Source organism: Gossypium arboreum, chromosome 4, assembly GCF_025698485.1.
Source record: "Gossypium arboreum isolate Shixiya-1 chromosome 4, ASM2569848v2, whole genome shotgun sequence".
Classification (NCBI taxonomy): Eukaryota; Viridiplantae; Streptophyta; class Magnoliopsida; order Malvales; family Malvaceae; genus Gossypium; species Gossypium arboreum.
Genome location: NC_069073.1, coordinates 106812379 through 106819503, shown reverse-complemented (window position 1 = coordinate 106819503; position 7125 = coordinate 106812379).

The following is a 7125-nucleotide window of genomic DNA, read 5'->3' as shown; positions in this document are numbered from 1 at the left end:
TAAAGGAAAGGTTACGATTATATGTAAAGGCACACTATACAATTATATGTAAAGGCACACTATGTGTGAGCTTTCCCGAGTATCCGATGTAATTCTAGATGATTCAACGGGTAAGAAAAGGAAATGAAAGAGGTAAGCATGCAAATGGAATGAATCATGATCTTATGAAAGAATTTATGAGCTAAATGATGTATTTACATATAGAAATCTACTTATCTTATGGTTGAATTCATTTGTATCATGAACAAGTGTACTAACTTGTGAGTTTGATTATGTTTTATAGGCTTATACTATGTTTATTGCATCGGTAATATTTTATGCTTAATCTATGAATTATATTAATGAAATGGTAAGTTATATTTAAGTTTATACTAGCTTACTAAGCACCCGTTGCTTATGTAGTTACTTTCTTTTATTTTATAGATTATTAGGAGCTTGATCAGTTGGAAGCTCGTCGAAGACCTATCACACTAACCAGCAATTATTTCGATAGATTTTGTATAATTCTAGTTGATTCAACGGGTTAGAAAAGGAAATGAAAGAGGTAAGTATGCAAATGGAATGAATCATGATCTTATGAAAGAATTTATGAGCTAAATGATGTATTTACATATAGAAATCTACTTATCTTATGGTTGAATTCATTTGTATCATGAACAAGTGTACTAACTTGTGAGTTTGATTATGTTTTATAGGCTTATACTATGTTTATGGCATTGGTAATGTTTTATGCTTAATCTATAAATTATATTAATGAAATGGTAAGTTATATTTAAGTTTATACTAGCTTACTAAGCACCTGTTGCTTATGTAGTTACTTTCTTTTGTTTTATAGATTATCGGGAGCTTGATCAATTGGAAGCTCGTCGAAGACCTATCACACTAACCAGCAATTATTTCGATAGATTTTGTATATTTTGGCCAAGGTTAATAATGGTATGTATAGCATCTTTGTAATGTATGTTTTAATATGTTTAAGCTTTTGAGGTTATATTGGTTTGGTGTACTTTAATGCCTTACCAAGATATGTCATATTGGTCACTTTTAAGTGCTTGTAAATAAGGTTCTTTTGGTATGTTTGATGGCTTGCAAATGGTCATGTATGGTAGTTAATTGAACTAGGTTATTATGCTTGGGAATATGCAATATTAACTTACTTTGGTAAGTAACTTTTTGATGCAATTGTGGTGTCTTTGAATGGCATATTGGTTAGGTGATTTAGGATGTTTGGAATGGCATGTTTATGTGTGTTTGAATGATATTTGAATCCCTTGAATGTGTGCCCAAATGGTTTGAATGGTTAGGTATGAATTGGGCTTGAAATAGCTTGATTTTAGATAAGTTTTTGAGTTCGCATGGCCTGGGACATGGGCTGTCACACGGTTATGTGACACACACAGTCTGGTGACACGACCGTGTGTCATTTGTAAAATTTTAATGTTTTAAGTCAGTAAGTTGCATGGCTTAGCACACGGGCGTCTATGGCAACTCAGAGAATTACACAGCTTGGCATACGATCTGCGACATGGCCGTGTGACCCTCCTCAATGAGTTACACAGATGAAGACATGGGTCAGGACACGGCCGTGTGTCCTTAGTTCGGATGTTACACGGCCTGGGCTATGTCACACGGCCATGTGACCTCTGATTTTACATTTTTGCATCTTTTTCTCAAAACTTCTATTTTGTTTCGATTTAGTCCCAAATCGCTTCTAAGTTATTTTTTAGGGCCTCGAAGGCTCAATTTAGGGACAAATTGTATATAATTGAATGGTTTATAATATGTTTAATTTATTTAAATGTTATGATGTTAAATGTTTTACGATTGTACGGAAATACTTCATAACCCTAATCCGGCAACGGAGACGGGTTAAGGGTGTTACAGATCTCCAAACTGAAAAGAAAGAATACGTGTGTAGTGAATGAGAAGAATAAAGAAAGAAAGGGTTGATGGGAAAGGAAAAAGGCGGCAATAGCCAGCCCAAAGGCTTATATCGCCGCTGAGCAAAACAAAAGATAAGAAGCAAACGGTTTGGTAAATTAGAAAATTAAAGGTTAAATTAAGTTACAAAATATGTTTGGTACTTTTTTTTTTTGGTACAAATATGTTTGGTATAGAGAAAGGATTGTATGAAATTATAATTCCACATCATCTCTATCTCTTTCCGATAGGATGATGACAAATTAGATTTTTCCTCTTCATTTTTAGCATTTTTAATTGGATTTGAATTTTTTTCAGGATGAAAAAGCAGAAAATCAGGAAGAAAAATCTAATTTTTCATTTTGCTATCGGAAAGAGATAGGATAGGGATAAAGTGAAATCATAGTTTCATTCAATCCCTTTTCGTTTAGTATATTACTTGAAGTAAAATATAAGTATAATTAATTTGTTTGATAAATGATTATATAATCTTAAATTCAACTTGAATATAATAGATTTTAAATATAAAAAAATTTATTTACACTGATATAAAATTAAAATTATTTTATATTATTTTATAATTTTATACGATTAATATTTTAATAATTAATTATTAAATTTATTAAGATATTTAATGTTGAAATTTTTACATAAAATAAATAGTTAAAAATATAGTTTGAATTGTTAAAATATTAATCGTATAAAAATACAAAATAGTGTAAAATCATTTTAATTTTATTTTATTGTAAGTGGATCCTCCCAGTTAAATATATTTTTTATCAATTAATTTTATTAAATATTCTTTGAAAAAATTAAAAATTAATGTAATATCTTAAGGGATTTTCATTAATATCTTAAGATATTGAAATAAAATTTAAAACTTTTATTTGGTAAGTAGAGTTTTAATTTTTGTCAACTGTCTTTGTTAGATAAATTTGATTCTAATGGTTTTAATTATGTCAAAATAATTATATCATTATCTACGCGTGGCAGTAAATGGTTGGAACTTGGATCTTGAGCCCGTTTAAAGTCTCTTTCATTCCACGTGCCAGAAATCTGTAAGATGAAAAAACAAACGAAATATACCACTTTAAGGTAAAAGTCGGGTCGTCCAAGCCTAAAAAAAATTTTCCTTTTAATTTCGCATAAGTACTTTTCAACCCTTCAAAATTATTTTAACTCTTCATTTATTTTTTTATTTTTTGTCTTTTTTAACATTTAAGCTCATATTTTTTATTAAATAGATAAAAATTTTAATATTTATTAACTTTACTAACATGGCATACATAGGGATTACCATGTGAATAATATGTTAGTATTTAATTAATTTTAAAATTTTAAAAATATTAAAAATAGTTTTAATGTTTTTACTTTTGAAATAATTTTAATGATTTTATTTTTAAAAATAATTTTTATTTTGAATTTTTTAAATTTTAAAAATTAATTAAATATTGACATGTTATCCACATGAAAAATTCTTTGTATGCCACATCAAGGAAGTTTAGAAAATTTTAATTTTCATCTATTTTGAGATAATTTGATTAAAAAGCATAAGTTAAAAAAGACAAAATTAAATGAAAAACTAAAATGACTTTTTGTAAAGTTAGAGGACCAAATAGGTCATTATATCTTTTAATTCCAACACTTTAAAGTTATTTAATTTCTTTTTCATTTTTTCATTCAATTTATACAAATATTTAAACATAATTAGTTTTTAATGTAAGGCTTAACTTAAAAATTGGTACCTAAACTATTTTTTTTCTCGTACCTAAACTTTGTTTGGTCACAAATAGTACTTAAATTACTTTTTTTTCCCTAATTTGGAGTCTTCATTAGTCAAATAGTTAAATCTATCTTTTTAAAAAGGCTTAACCCATTAACCGTTACCTAAACTATACATTTTTTCCCATTTTAGTACCTAAACATTTTTTTATCACAAGTAATACCTAAAACTGTTGTTCATTACTTATTTTATACAAAAATATTCTATCTATTAAAGGAAATTATAGTCAATAATAATCTACCACGTCATATAAAATTAAAAATATTTTTAATTTATTTTTTTCTATTATATTATTTCTCTCTTTATTACTTTTTTCTTCTTTTTTTTTTTCTGTGTTCTTCTTTTATAGTGTATGACAAGACTTGCAATGCTTGAAATTTGTCCTCCTATGGTTGGTGCTAGTAATTAATTTGTTTTCAAACTTCATCATTTGTTCTCCTAAGGTTGAGTGCTAGCAATTAATTTATTTTTAAACTTCATTATTTGCTTGCTCGACCTAACGAGATTGAAAAAGTTATTTCATCTACCAAAACAAATGTGTTCAAAACTATATCGGTACTACTCGTTGGATCAGTTTAGAAATAGAGATTGAATCAATTGATTCGCAAATCTATACAATCTGATTGAACTAAGATAAAAAAAAAAAAATTGAACTGATTTTATCTACTTTGTAAATATTTTTTATTTTTATGATTTTTTAATAATTTATTTGATTGAACCGGTAGAAATAATCAAACTCAGAACTAGTGACTTGAATTGCCATCAATTTTATTCTAAAGAAAGAAAAAAGAACAAAAAAAACAATATATATAAAAATAATAATTTTTTGTCACATATCAATTTTTAATTGGTTATCTTTTAGAAAATAATATTGAGATCCAAACATTTTAGAAAATTTTAACTACTAATTAAACGAAATTATCCAAACATTTTAGTCACTTATGTTTGAAATATTATATTTTAGTCATTTACGTTATCGTGTTGTAACATTTTAGTCACTGAGCGGTTAATTACCGTTAACGGTGTAACGGTAAGCTGATGTGGTACGTTAAATCATCATTTCAGACAAAAATTTTAGGTTAATTTACACAATTGGTCCCCATATTTTTTTTATTTTGAGCAATTTAATTATTTTCTTTTATTTTTTTTAACTTTCCTTTTTTTTCTTTATTTTTTCCATTCTCTTCTACTTCTCTCTCTGTTTTCATCCCTTCTCCATTTCTTTTAACGTAGTTTTTTGATGTTTTCCATTTGTTAAAAGTAGTCCCTATACTTTTATTTTTTTGAACAATTTAATTTTTTATTTAGTGAGGCAAGATTGTGGACTAATTTTAACAAATGGAAATATAGAAAAACTACGTTAAAAGAAATGAAGAATGAAGGAAAATAGAGAGAGAAGTAAAAGAGAATGGAAAATATTTCCATTTGTTAAAAGAACATAAAAAAAAAAATTGAAATGCTCAAAATGAAAAAAATTTAAGGACCAATTGTAGAATTTAACCTAAAATTTTTGTTTAAAATGATAATTTAACGTGCCACGTCAGCTTACCATTACACTGTTGATGGCAATTAACGGCTCAATGACTAAAATATTACAACACGATAACGTAAGTGATTAAAATGTAATATTTCAAACATAAGTAACTAAAATGTAACATGAGGCAAATAAAAGTGACTATTTTGGTAGTTTACCCATTTTAAAAATAATAATTTTAAATAATATTCTTCAGCATAATATTAATATTTTAATAATAAATATTTATTAAAATTATAAATATATTAATAATAAATGTTTTGTAGTACAAAGGTTAAAATATGTCATAAATCTATATACTCTTCACAAATTTACAATTTAGTTTTTGTACTTTTACTTTCAAGAATTTAATCTCTTTACTTTTCATATTTGAAAATCAAGTCCAATTATTGACATTCTTAAAAATTTTTTGTCAATTTTTTGATATAACATTTTAAATAAAAAAATACTCACTTGGTAGTCATGTAACTAAAAAGGGCATTGTAATGAACCTAAATTTAACAAAATATTTTTAATATATGCAAAAATAATGTAAAATATAAATTTATAGATATAAAATAAGCTCAATTAAACAATGAAAATATAAGAAATTCTATAATGTATATTTGTTTCATTAAAATCAGTTTTATGAAATATTTTTAAGAAATCATCAAACAGTAAAAATATTTTACATGATTCATCCAAATATCGAAAATATTTATTTTTCCAAAAAAGTAAATTATTTTCTAAAAATCATTTTAATGAAACAAACAGACTTTAAGCCCCACCACGAAAAGCACACCCAATTAAAACACATGTTTTTATATATGCTAGATTTCAATATCATATGCATTGCTAGAATTTATATAGAGTAAATTAAACTCTTTACAATTTATTTATTTTTCTTGTTCTTAATAGTAAATAAATTGATTATAATAGTTGGTAAATAATATGTAATTATCTTAAATACATTACATTAGATTAGATTATATATATTATTTATAAAATTTTGTATATGAAATATAAACACACTTATTTTAAAAACAATTAAAATTTGCTGTTTAAAACTAAAGTATTTTTTTGTGTTTTGTTTTTTAACGAAAACACAATAATTTAAACAATTCAATATAAAATTCAACTTTTATTTATTATATAAATTAATTTTTGGGAAATTATTTAACATACTGACAAGTAGAATCATGGAATTAACATGTTAGGAGCGTAATTAGGGGTTGGCAAGGGCCCAACCCCCTAAAATATAAATTTTTTTATTTAAATTTATATTAGTAAAAGTAAATTTACACTTTGGTCCCTCTAAAAATGAATTGATTTAATCTTGTAAAAGTTGAATGTCGATCATGATAATATAGAAAGATCGCAAAGTAATAAAAAAAGAAAAATAAAACACATAGATTGTACGTGGAAACCCTTTCGAGAAAAAATCACGAGCAGAAGAAAAGAAAATTCACTAATGTTGAAAATCGAATGATATAAAAAGAGTTCCAACTACATTTATTTAAAAGTTTTAAAAACCTTATTCTAATCAAAATCAAATAGAAAGTGTAATTCTATATGGATTCTCTAATTTTACCACTTGTATTATTTCTTTAACAGAATTTAGATCACACAACTCTAACAAATCTTTTAAAAATTATAAAGATATAGGATATTAAAATGATAAAATTATATTTTTATTATCATAAAAATTATAATTTAATTTCAACCTCTTTTAAAAAATATGATTAGTGTATAGTAAAATATTAAAATATAAATATTGAAAAAAAAAGATAAATATTAAATTTTCAAAATTGATTGTGGAATTAAACAAATACTATTAATGTATCAAATATTAACATTTAATTTAATAAAAATTTAATAGAATTATAATTACTATTTATCAAGAAAATTT